The sequence below is a fragment of the Tetrao urogallus genome (assembly GCF_951394365.1).
Source record: "Tetrao urogallus genome assembly, chromosome: Z".
In the NCBI taxonomy this organism is placed as follows: Eukaryota; Metazoa; Chordata; class Aves; order Galliformes; family Phasianidae; genus Tetrao; species Tetrao urogallus.
The window spans coordinates 297,175-317,237 of record NC_136816.1 but is presented as its reverse complement, the minus strand read 5'-3'; the positions used below and the strand labels follow the sequence as shown (position 1 = coordinate 317,237).

General features: G+C 46.3%; 1 protein-coding gene across 4 annotated transcripts in view; it reads left to right on the top strand.

The window, feature by feature from the left end:
* Positions 1–20,063, top strand: part of PAX5 (paired box 5) — a gene marked incomplete at both ends in the record, with an annotated part of 107,753 nt that overhangs the window by 64,443 nt on the left and 23,247 nt on the right. The window lies entirely within an intron of this gene.

Sequence of the window (20,063 nt, the reverse complement as noted above, 5' to 3'; positions counted from 1 at the left end):
GTAATGCTTATTGTTTGCTTTTCTTCATTTAGAAAAACCTCTAGCTAGAGACTAATAATCTGACTTGCCAGAAAGCTGTGATGAAGGCTTTATGCATAACAATCATCTTAGGAAGCCTTAAACATAGAATAGGCATGAATGGTTACTTTTCACCAGCAGCAGGGATACGCTCAAGTCTTATTCTTAAACCACCTTTGCTACATAGGGTTTCTGAAATCATCTTGTTTGTATTTGACTCCTCGTGATTTGATTGGGGAAGATTGAGTGGTAACTCTCAAGGACTTGAGTAATTGCAGGTATCTTGACTCCATGTGTAAGGTAACAGCAAAGGATTAAGTGCTTCTTACGGTCTTGCATGAGAACTCTAAGTTCTCATTCCAAGTGCTGCAAGGACTCTACAATTCATCCTGAGTAGGCTGGAGCAGATTTGCTGTGAAAAAGAGAAACAGATCATTAAGAAGTAGGTGAAAAGAGGGACAAAATGTATACTGCCACTTCAGTGCAATGCAGTTGGCTTGGGTGCTTCTTTCTATTTACTCTTTTTAGTAAAAGAATATGGCATATACTGAAATGGCAAAATAGTATGTCTTGATTTAAAGCATAAAAAGAACCTGATGCGACCTGCTGGAGAGGAGCTCTGCAGAGAGGGACTTGGGTGTCCTGGTGGACGACAGGTCGGCCATGAGCCAGCAGTGTGCCCTTGCGGCCAAGAGGGCCAATGGCATCCTGGGGTGCATTGAAAGAGCGTGGCCAGCAGGTCGAGGGAGGTGGTCCTCCCCCTCTGCTCTGCCCTGCTGAGGCCTCATCTGGAGCACTGCGTCCAGTTCTGGGCTCCCCAGTACAAAACAGACAGGGATCTCTTGGAAAGAGTCCAGCGGAGGGCCACCAAGATGGTGAGGGGCCTGGAGCATCTCTGCTATGAGGAAAGGCTGAGTGAACTGGGTCTGTTCAGCCTTGAGAAAAGGAGACTGAGAGGGGACCTGATCCAGGTCTGTCAGTATCTGAGGTGTGGGGGGCAGAATGGCGAGGCTGGACTGTTTTCAGTGGTGAGTGGAGACAGGACGAGGGGAAATGGCTGGAAACTGCAGCACAGGAAGTTCTGCACCAATGTGCGAAGGAACTTCTGTACAGTGAGGTGACGGAGCACTGGAACAGGCTGCCAGGGAGGTGGTGGAGTCTCCTGCTCTGGAGATGTTCAGGACCTGCCTGGATGCCTACCTGTGCGACCTGCTGTAGGGAACCTGCTTTGGCAGGGGGGTTGGACTCAATGATCTCTGGAGGTCCCTTCCAACCCCTACAATTCTGTCATTCTGTGAAGCTCACAGGTATCCTGAAGATTTTTTTTTCTGTGTTTTTCAAGAGGCTGCCCTGGGCAGCAGCATGACATGATTTATCTGGTGTGTTGTTATGGGAATCTACCTCAGGTGCTGTTGATGCTGGTGCCTTCCAGAAGCAGGTCTGTCCTTAGGTCTCAGCCAGAAAGATGACCTCAAGTGAGCAGGTGCCTTGTACTGCCTCTCAGATCATGGAGCTTCCTTTTGTTGCTGCTAGGATGTTTCTGTGTTCCTTCAGCTCCTAACACCAGCTCTTTCAGAGGCCTTTTATGAGAAATCTTGTGTTTCAGACTGCATTCATATTTAGTCTCTTCAGTTCTGTGTAAGATCCATCCACAGTTAAAAGAACTGTCACTGCCTCCTTATCTTACTTACTTGGCGTGACTAACAACTTTCTTATGTTGCAATCTCTTTAGTGTTTGGTGAGCAGACTGACTGCATTACTCACAGCATAACTGACTATAAAAACGATGCTGCGAACCTTTCTATGTATTTCACCTCTGTTCTCCTTCTAACATTATATACACTTGAACAAAAGCTCTAAATGTGGAATTTACTTCTTCTCATTGAGTAAGTGGAGCAAGCTTTATGAATAGCTAGCCTACAAAAAACGTGCTGTTGGTCTTAAATGTGACAAGCTGAGATCTATAACAAGACACATTTTACCGGGTGTAAGTAAAAGCAGGTGTTTGTATCTCTACTTTGATACTGCTGTAAACTTTTCTAACACCAGCATTCATAAAATTTAGATTTACAGAAGAGCATGAAAACCCTTTTAAAACCTGTGCCATTGGATATATTTTCAGGAAAGATTTTCAGACTGTTATTTGCCAGTTTTCTTTTGTAACCCACACCATAGCAGTTCTTCTGGAGGCACCCAGAAGCCCCCGGCACGCTCTGAGCCCACTGACGTTGAGCATGTACCATACAGCTGAGTTCTGCTCTGCTCTGAGGCTTTTGTAACAATCTCAGGGTTTACACAGATTTCAGAGGCAGAAAGATCTAAGCAGTAAGCCACGCTTTTTGTCTAAAACAAACAAGGTGTGTGAATTACAGTGCACTTGTTGGCACAGTTCTCATCATAGTTCTGGACATACCTCTATTTTCTCCCACAGATTAATGGATGCTTTTAGTCATACCTCTTTTTATTATGTCAGGGCAGGGAATTCAGATGAGGAGACATATTTGTCAACCCCACTTTCACTCGTAACCAAAAGCTTCATACTGCTATGGGTCTTGTTTCTGTAGTAGATGCCACTGAAAACTAGAGGGAGATGAAGAATGCTATACAATAAACAATAATTGTTTTTAGTGCAAAGTCCAGCAAACATTCGCTTAAACAATCTAGTCTGCCTTCCAGGAATATTTTTGTTGTCTTCACTCTGATCAAAACTACGGTGTAGCTTTTCCAATCTGGGACTGATTATCTGTGGAGGTAGGAGAGAAATAAGACGGGCAACAACTGAAAAAGCATTAGCTTTGTGTCATCTCTACTTTAGTGACCAGGAGTTAACTCAGGGGAGAAGTTCTGCCAGGAACAGGTGCCGGGCCTTGGGCCCTTGTCTTGCAGGCAAGCGCCTGAGACTCACAGGTTTCTGATGTGTTTTTTCCTGCAAATTGCTTTTTGTTGGAGGAGGAATGGCTAACAAAAATTCTATGTTTTTTTTCTTGAGATTCTAAGTGTTGAGTTGCTTTTCTCCACCCTTTTTGAAGGCTTCCACCTTTCCTGGCTGATGTGTACAAATTGAGAGTAGGAGATGGAAGGCCTTGTAGAGCTCCTTGTTTCAGCCCTGCAAGGCAATACATTTTTTTAGCTGTAAAAGTGAAGGGCACACAGAGGAAGATCATGGAGAGTGGCATAGCAATGGCTTCCACCAGCTTCCTCAGCACCTGCGGGTGCATCCTATCAGGACCCATGGATTTATGGATGTCCAGATTGCTTAAAAAGCCCAGTCCTCTTCAACCGAGGCAAACTCCTCCTTGATCCTGGCTTCCTCTGGGGCCTCAAGGTTGTGGGGCTCCTCAGGACAGCCTCCAGTAGTACAGAGACAAAGAAGGCATTCAGTATCTCCACCTTCTCTGTATCTTCTGTCACCAGGGCACCCACCTCATTCATCAGTGGGCCTACAATGTCTCTAGTGTTAGCTTTATCTGCAGTGTGTTTGAAGAAGCCTTTTCTGTTGTCCTTGACCCCTCTAGTAAGGTTTAATTCTAAGGAGGCCTTAGCTTTCCTAGTTGCCTCCCTGCATCCTCTCACAATGGCCTTATATTCCTCCCAAATGGCCAGCTCTTCCTTCTGTGATCTGCAGACTCTCCTCTTCCACTTGAGCTTGTCCAGCAGCTCCCTGCTTAACCATGCAGGTCTCCTGGCTCCCCGTCTTGACTTCCTACCTGTTGGATTGCTCTGATCTTGAGCTTGGAAGAAGCAGTCCTTGAAAGCTAACCAGCTGTACTGGGCCCCTTTACCTGCAACTACCCTGTCCCACGGGGTTTCCCCTAGCAATTGCTAGGGATCAAAACTGGCCCTTCGGAAGTCCAGGGTTGTGATTCTGCTCGGAATTCTGTTCCTGCCACACAACATCCTGAACCGCATCACCTTGCTGCACCTTGCTGCAGCCAAGGCTGCCCTCAACCTTCACCACTTCAACCAGACCCTCCTTATTAGTGAGAGTAAGATCCAGCAGGGCTCCTTTCCTAGTTGGCTCATCCACCATTTGCATCAGGAAGTTATCATCAGTGCACTGGAGGAACCTCCTGGACTGCGGCTGGCTGGCTGAGCAGGCTTCCACCTAATAGCAGGGTAGTTAAAATCCCCCACAATAACCAGGGCCTGTAATTGTGAGGCTGCTATCAGCTGCCTGCAGAAAGCCTCATCAACTTCCTTGTCCTTACCTTGTGGCCTCTAACATACCCACAATAGCATCACCCATGCCAGCCTGCCCTTACTTCTCACCCACAAACTCTCAATCCACTCCCATCTGCCCCTGGACAGCACTAAATACATTCTAGTTGCTCTCTCATGTAAAAAGCAATTCCACCACCTCATCTGCTGGCCTGCCTTTCCTGAGAAGGACACAGTCATCCATTAATGCAAATAAATCTGATAGCTGAGGTTCTAAGTGAACTATAATCATAGTCTTTCATGTTTTTCTCATTACCAGACTATGGTTTGGATGGCAAAGCAATACTGAGACTTGAGATGCAAAAGATCTTCTGTATGTAATGTAAGATTCCTATTTCCTAGCAAGCTGGTAGAGCAAAACACTGGGGATGCTTCTTGAAAGGATTGCTGAAGTGTTGGCATTCATGCCAACACTTCCTGCTAGAATATGTGTAAGGAAAAATGTGACTGTTTCATCCGCCAGCACTGTTGTGTTACAGACCACCAGCCAGACCTCTGATTAAAAAACAACTCAATTTCTTTCCATCATTTTTATGCCACATTAAATATTAAGTTAAAAGGAAAAAAAAAAAACCAACCAAAATCCCTTCCCTTACTGCTTGCCACTATGGTTCATAAGTGCTCTCTCCATTTGCAAGCCAATGACATGTGCTCAGCTCATTACTGCTGTAGTCAGCAGTTTCCATGCTGCCTGTGATTGTTACTAATTACCTGCAGATGCATTTTCCCTGCTCTCGTTGCTGATTTCAGCATGGTCAGTATCACTCAGAGAGGACAAAGTCGTTTTAGGCTGACACCTTTTCTTGACTTTCCAATACAGTGTAAAGGGCAGATTGACAAATCCACAGCCAGTCCTGACTGCAGCTGGCTGCAGCGTCAGTTTGCATTAGCAGCCTGGGAGTAACTGCCAGCCAGCCTCACCAAAGAGCCAGAGAAGTACATTTAATTGCAGTGGAATCTGACATGAACTCTGTATTATTCTGTTAAAGGAAGAGATGCAAAGTGAGTGGGCTCCATTTTTGTTGCTCCATCCAACGTTCAAGTGAGAAATATTGATCTCCTCCCATGTCAGGACAGCTCTCACAGCCTTCCTCCCTTGGCTTGTTGCCCTTCCATATCAGTACCGGGGTACTGCCAGGCGCCTGGCTTTCAGTCAGTGTATTTGTGCTGTTCAAGCTGTACCTATGTGTGGGCTGCAAAGCATTTCACAAATCACACACCTGTGCAGGGGAAGATGGAAACTGCAGAACACACATAAGTGATCCTTTGTTCTCCACATGCAAATCTGTAACTGTGCCACAGAAAGAGTGTTGTTTTAGGTGCTCCTACTTGGGAGAGATCACTGCTGAACATACTTGCCATACAGCAATTGCATCATCTTTCCTGTTCATTCCATACGCTGGTCAAAAAGGTGAGAAGAAACAACAAAAATAGGAGCAGAGTCTGCTTGCTGTCAGGAGAGCTGGGGAAGGAATCCCAAATGGCAATCATTTAGGTTATCTGCCCTGGTTTGCACTGGGAGACTCAGGCAACCACAGATAATTGATTCCAGGCTTCAGTCTGAATGAAGGTTGAGCAAATGGGACAAATGAATCTATCTGAACAGACTGCCATTTGTGGAAAAACCAGCTGGGCTTGGTCTTTGCTGTGGATGCTCCCAGTAACTTAGATGTGGCACATTATGCCTGGTAATTATTTCTTCATAGGTGGCACAGGTCTGTGGTAATACAGACAACAGGGATGCATTTAACCTCCTGTATTGCTACACATTTTGTCAAATTTTGGTATTTGGCAAAAAGAAGTGCTAATGTGGGATAAGTGCATGTCAAAAGATAATTTCTTGCTACTGTTCTGCACTAAAAAAACTGTCCTTAGCTGGTCTTGTGCAACGTATTTGTCTTCAGTAGTGCTTGGTCTTATAGAAGTCTGCTACCTGACTCTGCCTTGCTGTGTTCATCCCATCATACCATGACTGCATCTTATGAGCCACAGTTTTTCGAGGTTGGCAAAACAGCAGTTAGAGTTTGCCATTCTTTAAGCTAGGAGCAAGATGGTAATAAAGCAGTTGAACAAAAAAAGGTTGCCAGAAAGAAATCATCACCTGAGCAGTTCAGTGTTTGCGGCCAAAGAATATTCTGATACTGCAAAAAACAATGAAAAAAACGAGAATGGCTCCTCTAGAATCGTATGCTGATCTGATGCCAGGATTGAACACTGATGGTGGTTAGCATTTACCTCAATGGAGTCTGATAAGGAAAACAGCTGCACGCATGGGATGCAGGGTTCATTTGAACAATCCTATGAACCAGCCTTAGCGTGGGCAGCCTGCAGACACCTTTATTTCTTTTCTTTAGACCTTTATTTGTCACACAACTCAAGTTAGGGGTTTTATAATAGACTTAATCATGGTAATCCTAATCCAGAGGTGCTCTGAGCTTAGGGTTCCAACTGATTCCTGACTAGGGAAGGTCAACTGCTTTCTGAAGTACTGCTGTGTGAGGGGACATGATCAGGGCACACCTAACAGGAGAGCAGTATCAGGAGCAGCCAGTAAATTAATATCTGCTTGTACTGGACTATGCTGGGAAGTGCAGTAGATGACCGAAGAAGCTTTTGTTCTATTTATTTCACTGTCTGTACATGTGTTTATGGGACCATTCTTCATGTGCCATAAAAAATAGAAGAAAACATGAATGTTTTGCTTTTTTGTGGTGTCGTTTTATTTCATACTTGGCTCTTTGTGCAGTCAGCAAGGATACCAGTTTCTCAAAGGAGTTCCCTGGGATTCCTAACCTGAGGCAGTTGCTCAGATGAATGCCTTAAAGTCTGTGTCCATGTGGGGATGACTGGGAGACTGTCAGGAGAAGAGGGGGCTTTTTAAAGGGCTTGTAGTCTGGCCCACTATTGCCATCTAAATTAGATATCTTAGAAGTACAACAAATCAAGAGTTTCATCTTAGCGAGAAGCTGCAAAGCTGTGGTGATATGGGTACAGTTTTTAATCACTGTAGAGAGATAACCCAAATAATACACAGCCTTACTTTGCTGTGTCTTCTAAATACTCATCGCACACCAAAACCAAATCACTGCCTCTTTTCCAAACTACATTCTGTTTTCCATTTGGCAAGAATGACGAGAACTTTAACTAATAAATAGTGCTCCTTCTTCCACATGGATGTATTCCCTGGATCTGGTGCTCGATGGAGCTGAGAAAGGGCTTTTTCTCTTTTGGCCCAAGCCTTGTTTGATTTATGTAAGAATTCTTTTGTGCCTAGAACTAGAGATCAGGGTAAATGCTTTGTTCCTGTGACTGTGTGAACAGAAAGCACTTAGCTTAAACTAGAGCTATGTGAGCTGGGAGTATCTGCCCTGTGGAGAAGCAGAATGTCATGCAAGTTCTGCAGGGAGTTGTTACCTAGCTGATATTTGCTGAAACACTGATAACTAACAGTTTTAAAGCAGTGCTTTCATTAGCTGAATGGAAGAATTCAGATTATTTTGATTTCAAATAAAAAGATATTTGCAATCTTCAAATGAAAAGCAGTTTCAAAGTGAACCTTGGTGTCCCAGCTCTCTAATAATAATATGCCATTTTCACAATTTCTTCTTCCTTTTAGCGCTTAAACAAAAACAAACAAGACAGATTCAGACAACTTAAAGAAGAGGGTTTGTCTTGTGGATACTGTTTTTTCTTCCAGAAAACGGCTTTGTTAATTTTTTTTGTAGCCCAACTGTAGTAACAGTTACGTGTCTTCTTCTGAGGCCATTAAGCTTTGCTGACATAACCAGTCTCTACATGGAAGCGTTGGTCGGTGCTTAACCATTATCACCAAATTATACTTCAGTTTCTGTTCTGAAGTGCAAATTAGTGTTGGTAGTTGGCTGGTTTCTAGTGCAGCATAATGCTAGATTTACAACTCGGTCTCTACACTTACTAGATAAAAGTGCAGATGCATTTTCCAATAATCTACCCGTCACTCCTGACTGTCATGTTGAAAACTTGAAAAAAGGCTCCATACACTGTTGTGGAGAGGCAGGCAATATGAAAAACAAAAGTGCCATTTTTAATGTCAGGACAGAGTCTAACTGAAGCACTGTCATTTTTTTTTTCTTCCCATTTTGATCAGTTCTTATCTTGCTGTTAAAAAGGAACAAGCACATTTCAGAAAGCAAAGAAGGCCACTTGCACCCCGCACAGACCTGGGCTGTTAAGGGGCTCTTTTGACAGTGTATAGCCCGACTCCGCTGGGGATTTTGCTGTGGATTTCAGTGCTGAATTTAACTCTAGTAGACAGGTTTTGGCACAAAGCACGTATAATAACAAGTTGCATTTATATAGCACTTTTAACTTATGGATTTTGCATCTCTAATTAATTAAATCTGTTTCTCCCTCCCCCCCAGTACCACTGTGGTATGTGTAGTAAATACAGCTTTAAATGGAACAGCCATGGTGGAAAGATTAAGACAAGGCACCAATGCCCTTGTGCTGGCTCCCAATTGCAACGAGGCTGGGGCTTGTTCTGTAAACACACTGAATAACTTAAGCTCTCTTTTGCTTCAGTCTCAAAAGCTCTGGAAACAGCAACAACAAAAACCAACTGTGCATGAAAACAACTCTGTGAAATCAGGTACAAACTGCGTTTATGGCTTTATGGCTGCATACCCCATCCATGCACTCACCCATAGTTTTGCCACTGTCTTCAGCCAGCTTCTGAGGGGCAATGAGAGTTCTGGGTATTCAGAACTGCCCGGGTGTCTTAGAATCACAGAATGGTTTGGGTTGGAAGGGACCCTTAAGATTATTAGTTCCAACACCCTGCTGTAGGCAGGGACACCTCCCTCTAGACCAGGTTGTTCACAGCTCCATCCAGCCTGGCCTTGAATGCCTCCATGTAGGGGACATCCACAGCATCTCTGCACAACCTGTGCCAGTGTCTCACCACCCTCACAGTAAAGAATTTCTTCCTAATACCTAGTCTAAATCTACCCTCTTCCAGTTTAAAGCCATTTCCCCTTCTCCTGTTGTGACATGCCCTCATAAAAAGTCCCTCCCCAGCTTTCCTGTAGGTCTCTTCAGGTACTGGAAGACCACAACAAGGTCTCTTCTGGCTGGAAAGCCCCAGCTCTCTCAGCCTGTTCTTGTAGGGAGATGCTCTAGCCTCTGATCACCTGTATGGCCCTGTTACATTCTTTGCGCTGTGGAAGACTGCTTTGGTTCTGAAACAGCAGTGATGTGGACCCGTCAGTGCCTTCAGACATGATGTAGAGTCATGCAGAACTTCAGTTTGCTCCAACATTGCTTGCTGAGGAGTTGGCCGTGCCCCCGAGTGGGGACAATTGCACTGTGCCCTCTCTGCCCTTCCCTGCCTGCACTGAGCTCCTCGTATCTGTGTCATTTCAAATTAACCCTTTAGCCTATCTGCAGCAGCATGCCCAGCTGCAGAACCTTGCCAATACAGTGGAGCTTTTTGTGGCAGCTGAAATGCAGATGACTTGCTTGCCCCCTTGCAGTAATGCAAAGTGAATTATGTGGTGTTATTTACAAGGGTTTACAAACTGTATGCTTATGTCCTTGCTTTCTTGTGGTAGGTGTCTGTTACAGGCAGTCACAGAATCATTAAGTCTGGAAAAGACTTCTGAGCTCATCAAGTCCAACCACCAGTCCACCCCCACCATGCCCACTCAACCATGTCCCTCAGTGTCAGATTTCTACGTTCTTGAATACCTTCAGGGAGAGTGACTCCACCACCTGCCTGAGCAACCCTTTCCAATGTCTAACCAGTCATCTAACAGCCTTCTCTGCCCTAAGCTCCCCTGAGCTGGTTGTGCCCTCTGCCAGGTGCTCCTGGTGGCTGCAGACCTCTAGCAGGGCTGTGCAGCATCCCTCTTTCCTGCTTCCAACTGTTCCTCTGCAGGTGGGGATGGCGCTGCAGGAATGGCTTATTGTGTTTGTGCATAAGCCTCCTGGGTGCATCCACATGTGGCACGTTAACACTTACGAAGCTGTTATAGGCAGGGGGACCCATTCATTGACAGTGTGCAGGAAGGCAGAACTGGAGGATGGGGAGGTATTTGGTCACTTCTCCAGGATACAGCCTCTCCTTGTTCCCTCTTTCTCTGGGGACAGTCAGTCCCTTGATGCCTGTCTGTGCTGTGACAGATCTGTTCCTGCTGGCTGCATGCTGTGGTGAAGCTGCAGGGAGCAATCACCGTCTGCTTGCCCAGCCATGGGACTGGGGTGCTCAGCGAGAGGAATGCTGGCAGTTTGTCTCTGCACATGGGACAGCGAGGTCCCAGCTCTGAGCACCCTCTCAAGCTTACTAACTCCCTCCTTTCCCTGTGTGAACCCCGGGGGCTGTGAGGAGGCCCCATGGCTTTGTTCAGTATCCCATGTGCCCTGTGGAGAGCATGGCAGCTCTGCTCCCCATCATCCAAATAGCTTTCCTGAAGGGTCTCCTTTCTTTGACCTTTGTAATTATTCCTGTTCAATCTTTCTTCGTGTTTTCTTCTAATTATTTTTCCCTTTCTTCTCTCCCTGCCTTTTTTTCCCTAAAAGTCCACCAACTTCCCTTCAGAGTATTAAGGATGTGAGTGAAATTGATGGCAGAAATGTCTCAAGTCTTTATGATGATGAATGGCTTTCACTGCCGAAGCTTTTATTGTCTGTGATTTGGGAAGAAGGGGAACTGATTTATCGTGGCTGACTGTCATGCCATTTAATACAGTTATAAATCCCAGCCCACTGACTGGCACCACGAACCAGGGACCTCATCTGCCCACCTCCTCCCTGTCTCCAACCTCCTTTCATTTCCCAGCTTCTTCCCCTCACAGCTGCTTGCTCACCTTCCTCAACTGTGTGAGGGGAAATTCAAACCAGAGGAGCTCACGCAGTGATGGTGGTAGCTGAGGGTTGTGGCAAACACTGAGACTCCCAGATGTGGGAGGGCTGAGAGCCCTCCTGCCTTGGGGAGGCTGGTCTCATCCCCAAATGCACATGGCAGGAAAGGACTTTGTCATCCTGACCTGAAATCAAAGTTCCCCCAGCTGTTTTAAACGTGCAAATAGCCCTCAGAAAGACGTGTTGCTGCAGTTTTCAAACTGCATTTCAGTGATGCTGGTGTCATCCTCCTAACTGACACAGCACACCTGTAGTTCTTGTCAAATATAAGCAAAATAAGCCAGGCAGGAGCAACACGCTGCTGCCTCTTATGCCTGATCCTCCAGACAATATGCAAAGCTTTTTCATTCCCAGTTGTTGGTGAAGGATAATGGGAAGTGTCTGTGTGTGCTGCAGAACACAAAGCGTGTTAGCTGCTGGTTCCTTGTCCGTGTTTCCTGCTTGGTTCAGAGCATGAACCTCTGCCCCAGTGGTGTGAGCAGATGGCACTTCAGCGGATAGAATCAAGATTGGAAAACACCTCTGACACTGTCAAGTCCAACCACCAACCCACCCCCAGTTTTTTCTCTTACTCCAGGATAAAAACATCCTTATTGAAGCATTAGGAATTTCATACTTGGCTGCCAGTTTGGAATGTGATTATCATTAATTATGTAAAATTTAGAGTAAATATGTTTTCTGTGAGGTGCAGGAAGTTGCTACTAACTCTGGAGAAATGTTCAGATGTTGTACTAAGGGACATGTTATGGTGGTTGATAGGTAGGAGGTTGGATTAGATGATCTTGGACATCTTCTCTAACCCTGTTGATTTTATGATTAGCAATGACTGGAAATGTCTTGATCTCAGATTAATTTCAGATGCAGATCTTGAAGTGATTCTTACGAGATGGAGAATATTTGGTGTGGGTTATCACAACTCTGCAACCCTGGGGAAGATGTCATATTTGTTTTCCTCTGTGCTTAATCAGCAAGCAGAGTAACTGACTGCCTGTATACTCTCTCTGTTCTTGCTTCTGACTTTGGTTGTGCGCTGTGGATTCTTCTCTGCCTGAGTCATGTTTGCTGGAAGGACTGCTGTTGTTTCTCAGTACTGCAACATTCTGCCAGGAGGTACCTCTGGCTAAAGAGTGCCTGGTGCCTGGCTGAAAATGCCCCAGCCTTCAGAGGCTGTACAGTGAACTGACATGTACTCTGCCCTTGGGCCTGGTGTCTGTGAAGAGTGCTGAGAGCCCAGCTTGGAGCTGGCAAGACCTGTGCCAAGGCAGGTTTGCAAAGTATTCCATCTCCTCTGTTCTGCTCTTACTGCTCCCCAAAGCCCTCTGCATTCATGGAATCACAGAAAGGTTGGGTTGGAAGGGAACTTAAACCCCCCCTGTTCCATCCCCTGCTGTGGGCTGGTTGCTTGCCACCAGATCAAACTGCCTAGAGCCCCATCATAGAATCATAAAATGGCTTGAGTTGGAAGGAATCCCAAGGATCATCAAGTTCCAATGCCCTGCCACACGCAGGGCCACCAACCTCCACATTTCATACCAGCCCAGGCTGCCCAGGGCCCCATCCAACCTGGCCTTGAACACCTCCAGGGATGGACGGGGCATCCACAGCCTCTCTGGGCAGCTGTTCCAGCACCTCACCACTCTCTCTGTAAAGAACTTCCCCCTGACATCCAATGTAAACCTTCCCTCCTTGAACTTAAAACAGTTCCCCCTTGACCTATTGCTGTCTACCCTTGTAAAAAGTTGATTCCCCTCCTGTTTATCATCCTGTTTTAATTATTGAAAGGCTGCACTGAGGTCACCCCGCAGCCTCCTTTTCTCCATGCTGAACAAGCCCAGCTCCCTCAGCCTGTCTTCATACGGGAGGTGCTGCAGCCCCTGATCATCTTTGTGGCTCCTCTGGACCCTCTCCAACAGCTCCAACCTTTCCTATCTTAGGAGCCCCAGACCTGGACACAATATTGCAGGTGGGGCCTCACAAGAGCAGAGTAGAGGGGGACGATCACCTCCCTGTCCCTGCTGGGCACTCCTCTGCTGATGCAGCCCAGGGACCATTTGCTTTCCAAGCTGCAAGAGCAGCCTCTTTTTTTTTTTTTTTTCTTCTTTTTTTTTTTTCCCAAAGAGAATCTAGAAGATACCTTCTGAGTATGCATAAAACATCAAACACTAGAATAGGAACAAAATAAAGAATATCCTAATTGAACTTCTTGTAATAGGTTGGCTGCTGTCGTGGCTTTTGCAGGGTTGTGAACTGCTGGTTCTGAATCTGTCAGCAGGAGCTGGGAGCCCGTGCAGCACACGTCTCCTTGCTGTGATACTCGTGGTTGCCTTGCAGCGCTCCAGCAGCACAGGGGTGGCTGTGCAGGTGGGCCTTGTGGAGCCTGGCTATGCTATTCTTATTTAGAAGCGCTGCTGTGTTGCAGAGAGGAAACAACAATAAAGGGAATATGTTGCTTCTGCATGCATTAAGATCACTGATCAAACCACATGAGATCCCATTTCAGACATAATGTGCATTGGAGGGCAAAATTAGATTGAGAAGTAAATGGAGCCTAAAATTTCCATAGCTTTATTCGTCAGAAGGCTGTTTCATTGCGTGGCTTAATTCTCCTAGTTCTTTCATTCATTGCATGCAGCACGCTGGCTGGAGTGCATTTTAGAAATAATGGGACGAAAGAAAAACCACGGCTAATTTGGCAGTGTCTGTGAGGTGTGTGAGGGCCGCTCTGACTGAGGGTGGAAGGGGAGGTGGAGTGCAGAGCAGTTCACACTGACACTTAGGAGGAGTTGTTGTTGCTGTTGCTTTGGTTTCTTCTACATTTTCTGAAGTTCTGAACTGTGTGGAATTGTTTTTCTTGCAAATTACTCTGCAAAATGAACGATACTTTTAAGAAATGGTATTTCAGAGGCCTTAGACTCTGAGGCAGTGATAAGCCTCTGCATTTTTTTTCCTTTGTGTGTTTTTTTTCTTTTCTCCTGCCGTTTTACATGTCTTTTTGACAGGAGGAGGCTAACTGCTCTCTTAGATAAGCAGACACATGGTTTTTTTTGCCTTTGAATGTAACACTCGATGTCATCAAACTAACACAGAAGGCCAGGCAGAGCACTTCACTACAGCGAATCCCTTTTGAAGCAGGAGAACTGCAGGTCTGTATAATTGGCAGCAGTGCTATGGATGGGGGGAAGCATGTTTGTGGGTCTGTCCCACCTACGGATTTACGATGCGCACATGCCTGCGGGTTGCGCTTCCTTGTCAGTTTTCCTTCTAAAGCAGTGGGAGCCACAGAGTCAGAAACAAGGCATGGCTTGTCTCACATGGCTTCATTAATTCCTACCTGTTGTTTGCAACAGAAAATGCAGAGAGCTGTGCCTGTCGCAGGCAGCGTTCATGGAAATGTCTGTCCTGTCTTTGCCACCAATTCTCAGCTCCAGGACTTGTTTTTCCATCTCCATCAGTTCTGGCAGTAGATAGTTGGCTGCCTGGTACAATGCCTGTGCTTTGCAGTATGCTGAGGAGCTCCTTTGACGAAGGGCCAGCAAATTCTGCCCAGGTCCCGGCATCCTCCGGGTGAGCAAGGGCACCAATGCCCACCAGCAGCCCACCAGGTCCTGTCCTGCCCCTGGGGAGGGGCTGGAGGCCTGGGTGAGCTGCCTGCCACCATTTCCAAAGCTGTGGAGATGCATTTCCTCTACACTGGTGGAGAGACTAAGCCCTGCATTGGTGTCCCACGTGTCTTCTGAGAGCTGAGTGGGAGTTCAGATAGAAGCAGGTGGTGAAGCAAAATACAAGTAGTCCAGAGCAGTATGCACTCCTTGTTTTGATCTGAACCACTTTTTCTATCTACTCCCAGCTGCTTACATTTTACATAGCGAAGTCACTTCCATCTTGAACATGTCCCATCCTTCCCTTTCCTTCCTTTTCTGTGATGGCAGTGGTCAGGTGCACGTGTTGGCACCCTTAGGCTGTGAGGAAGCAATAAGCTTGTCCATAACTATCGTGCCCGTTTGTTCTGCACTGATCAGAGCATGTTTTCCCCACACGTCAAGGTCTGTGACAGTGCTGAGCAGCAGAGATACCTGCTAGGAAGGGTAAATCTGAACTCCAATAGACAAACATCTGTGGCTTCCTTGCAGGTGAGAAATAAAATAAACCCACAAGCCCTGTTTCAGAGCAGTGTGCTTAATTTGATTTTTATGGCTTTGATAGCAGACTACAGTAATGCTATCACAAAGCCTCACAGCCACAGTCACAGTGGACAGTGTGATTTCAACACCTCCTCCACTAATCTTTTGCCCACTGCTCCCTTTCCCTGGCTGCTAATTTCACACAGGCACTTAAACATGATGGATAATTGTGTTCTGCTTATCAATGTTTAATTTAAGGGCTGTTCCATCTGACCTGGATGCCCTCTGCAAGAGCTATGCCTCATTATTGATTTCATGGTCACACCTGTGACATTACCTGCTTTGTAGGAAGTAGACTTTGACATTCCTGTGAGGTTTTGGCAGCCAGAGATAATTGTCAGAAGAATAATCGAGTCAGCAAAATCATTACAGGTGATCTGTGTGTTACCACTGTTTTATCTGCCTCTAATTAGGTGCAGGAGTGGTAACTCATAGCAGTAAGCATGCTGCAGTGGTTTTGATGTCTGCAAATAAAGCTCGATGAACACAGGAGGGAAGTTATTCATTAACAGCTGTGCTCCAGCTTGCCCACGTCTTGTGCTGGAGCCATATCCTTTCCTGGAGTAACCAGGAATCTGGATACGATCACATGCAGACTGTGAGCACTACTGGGGTGCAAAATCTGAAGCACATTTAGGATGGAGCAGAGGATGGTGCATGCTCTTGCTATTTCTGGATGGAGCAGGCCTGCTCTGCATTCAGCATGGTAGAGGCGACTGCAAGGCAGAGGCTGGGGACATGGGATGGGGAGGAAGGTCCAAGGCTGCTGCCCCAGCTTTAGTCTCCTCCAGACTTTGGAAGTCAGCTGTGTAGGTGACAGGTACACTGAGTTCTTAATAATCACTGCGGATAGCTGGCTTTTATAATTTCATTGCACCTGTGGGAAAAGACAAGAGTGGATTAATTCCTTCCTCCTTTGTTATGGCTGTAACCAGGCTGGGACATGGTAACAACAGAGGTGCAGTGCAGAACAGTACGTCGTATGCAATCACACTGGATTCTTTTTTCAAGAGGAGCTCATCTCCAGTTGAGGTGCTGCTCTGCTCCTGATGCCACTGTTGCCAGTGCGACACGCATCCCAGTGGGTTGGGGCCAGTGGTCCTTGAAGGTCTGTTCCAACAGAAACACTTCTGGTTCTCTGAGTCTCTTGAGGTCTTCTTCCTGCTGTCAGCGTTGTGAAGTCAGTCAAAAGTTTTCCTTACGATAATGACTGGAACAACAAGCATCAAAATCTGCACTTGGCAAAGGAAGAACTTGTCATAGAGGAAGGAGATTTTTCAGAGAAGTCAGTTTTGGTAATGAGTTTGGCTTCTGTGCTCCGCGTGTGTCCTGCCTGCTTGGGACCCTGCCTGCTTCTGGCTTCCAGTGGAGAAGCACCGCTGTGCTGGGCAGGATGTGAGGTGTGCACTGCCTCGGGTGCCCATTTCAGAGCCCTTCCTGTGTGAGCAGGTCTGTGGCACAAGCAAGTGTGTGTGTGAAGGATTCGCCAAAATGGAAAAGCTGGTTCTTACTGTACTGGTTATCTATTCTCTGCTTGAACCTGTATCTGGAGGAGTGGGACCATACTGTTACTGTGGACCCAGTGCACTGCCCTGTCTTTGTATTCCTAGGCTGATGGCAACCTCAGTCTGCTGCAAACATGAAAAGTGGGTGGGAGATGATGCATGGACAACCCCTGGGTCTTCTCAGGAAGAAACATTACAAGTCCTCTATTGCAGAGAGTCTGTTCTATTGCACTGGCAAAAGGGCTCCTGAGCTAACCCCCAACACCTGAACCCTCTGCATTTTCTAATGCGTCCTTTGCAGTAATTAATTACCTCTCCAGTGCATTCATTTCTTTCATACTGTTACTGGCAATCAGTTAGATAAAGGGGAAAAAAAACATGTTGGTGCCCTGTGGTATTGAAAGTGAAGGGTTTTCACACTGTCAGGGTAATGAACTCTGCAAGGGTTTGAAGTACCTGAGCTTGGGGAAGTCCTTGTGTCATGTGTCTAGGAGTGACAACCCCCAGTGGTTAATTACTGCCATGGATGAGACTTGAGCTGATAGCAAAATGAGATAATTTCATTAGTAGTTAAGTGTGAAGTTAATTGGACTCACATTTACACACAGCAGTGTACAAAGACACAGTTGGAAATGCTCTTCACCCCTTTTCTTTAACAGAAGGTAAGTAAAATGAAGAATGTTTCTGAACCCCTCCCTCATTCTTCCTCCCACTGTGGTTTGGGGATGAGGGAGGCAGTTTCCACTGCACGCTGCCAGGCCGTTATCTTGTGCAGGGGTGCAGACCTGCCCATGTCCATGACCTGACCATGCTGCTGGCCATGCTGCTGCTTGGGGAGGGTGTTGCTGACTTCTCCCGCTGCTGGTTGCAAAATAATTTCTTTTATGGAAGAAAATTACTTATTTGCACTTTTTCTGGGAAATGATAATTTGCTGTCAGTGCCAGCACGCCGTCAGCTCGCAGTGAATGGAAGGACAGACATTCATTGCGTATCTGCTGTGTGCAGGGCCAAGCACTTTGACACACATCTGCAGCCCCTGGTCCCACTGCGCCAGTTGATATTGTTGTTATTTAGCATCATTATATTTTACTTTCTGGAGGAATGTAGAATGAATTCCAGCAGGAATAAGCCTCAAAATGATGTGCAGCGTTTCATCCCTGTAGCAAGCTCAAGATGGACACGTTTACTGACTGGATTAGACCAGCGTGTTCCTTGTTGCAGGATACTTTGTTGGGAAACGTCTTCTAAATGTCACATTACTTGGCATGCTGCAGCACTTTAATCCGTCAGACTTGTGACAGCCTGCTAAGGAAGTGGTGGATTTTTTTCTCTATAGAGGAGATGGAACAGCCAGGATCACCTCCAGATGTGGTCCTCTTCTAGTCCGCATCTTCCTGCACCTTTGCATTTTCAGAGGGGGGTTCTTTGTCTGTATGGCACTCTGACAAGGGCTGTGGAGTGCAGATAATTCTGTATTCATGCTTTTCTGTTCAAACATTACTTCTGGGTTGACTACTGTTTTTGTCCTATGCCAGTCAACATTCTTTGAACTGGTTCCTGGTTGACTTGCAGTTCTGGTGGGTGATGACAGTTGGCTGTCTGGTTTGTGGAAATAGGATACTGTAGGAAAGTGGTGTGCTGTTTGATACCAGTGCCATCCACACTCATGTGAAAGCATCCCATCCTCTCAGCTGTGTCTCCTCAACTTCCAGAATATGTTCATTGAGGATGAAGGTTCAAAGTCTATCCAAACCTTGTTTTGCACATCACCTGTGGTGCCCAGAGTGCTGTTAAAAGTGAAGGCTTCTTACTGCTTCCCTCCCGTCCCCTCCCCTCCTTTCTCCTAAGTGTCTGTGACAAAGGCAAAAATTATACGCAGATGAGAAAGAGCTTGCTTGGGACCTGGGAATCATGGAATTGCAGAATTATAGAATGGTTTGGGTTGGAAGGGACCTTAAAGAACATCGAGTTCCAACTCCCATGCTGTGGGCTGAGTTGTCACCTGCTCGAACAGTGTTTGGTTGAATTTTGCCTTTGTGGAAGGGCTGGGGGAGCAAATTAATCCCTGACATGTGATGGGTTGGAGTCCACACTGCAGACAGACTTCAGGGTACTCCCCAGTGGCATGAAGGAGCCCAGTGAGGAGGCGGACCCCAGAGTGCAGCACACTGCTCTGAATATTCGCCCTCAGGGATATTGTGATGGAATAATTTCATGGCCTTCAGGACTCTCTCCCTTGCTGAGAGGATCAGAAGCAGTTAGTTAATTATCTGCAGAATGTAACCAAGTGTTTTTCAGCTAATCAGTGACCTGGTTTAGGCCAAGCATACAGAGTCCATTATGCTGCTCTTGCCCCTCAGTCTCACTTTCCATTTGAGGAAAAAAAAGAAAAGCTGGTTGTGTCTCCAGCCAGCACTGTAGCAGTGGTTGCTGGTGGGTCTTGAACATCTCAGAGGAAGACACTCCACAACCTCTATGGGCAGCCTGTGAAACTGAAGCAAGTGCAGCCTGAATGATCTCCTCCATGGTGTGGGCTCAGTAGCATCCAGATGACATTTGAGCCAGGGGACAGGGGACAAACCCCTGCTGCAGGTGGCACACAGAACAGGGTCCCTTTTTCCTCCCCTGCCTGGAGATGATCTGCACTGTGGGAGATGCCGTCTTGGCAGGGTGCGGCCATTGCTTCCTCTGTGCCTTTGGTGAAATACCTACAGCTGTGGACCCAAGGGCTGTGTGGAGCTTTGCCTGGGTTTGAAGCGAGTGCACCTCAGCACTCTGGATGAGAGGTATGGTGAGGTGGGGGACAGCCCATAGCTGCTTTCTGCAGCGTTGTGTGCGGACCCTAATGACAGAAGGTTTCCCTAGCATCAGTGAGGAGTACTGCATCAGGCTGTGAACTGCCTGCTCTTTTGCTGGAACATCAGCTGTGTTTTGGAAATTAATTCATGTCCCAATGTGTGTGTGTGTGTGTTTCCCTAAATGACTTTAACTGAAGATGGAAATAATGCTTTTATCACATTTAGATCTCTGCAATCCATCAGCTCATACAGTGTAATTTTCTGGAGAGTTTCCTGGAGAAGTGCTGTTAAAATAAGCATTATTTTACAAACTTTGACTTTACAAAGCTGAACTTTGGAGAAACTTGGGAGCAAAAGGAGAGCAGTTGGAGTTCAAAACAGGGCTTCATCTCCCCGCAGGAATCTGTTCTTCCCCTCACAAGCCCTCACTTTGCCACAGCATGAT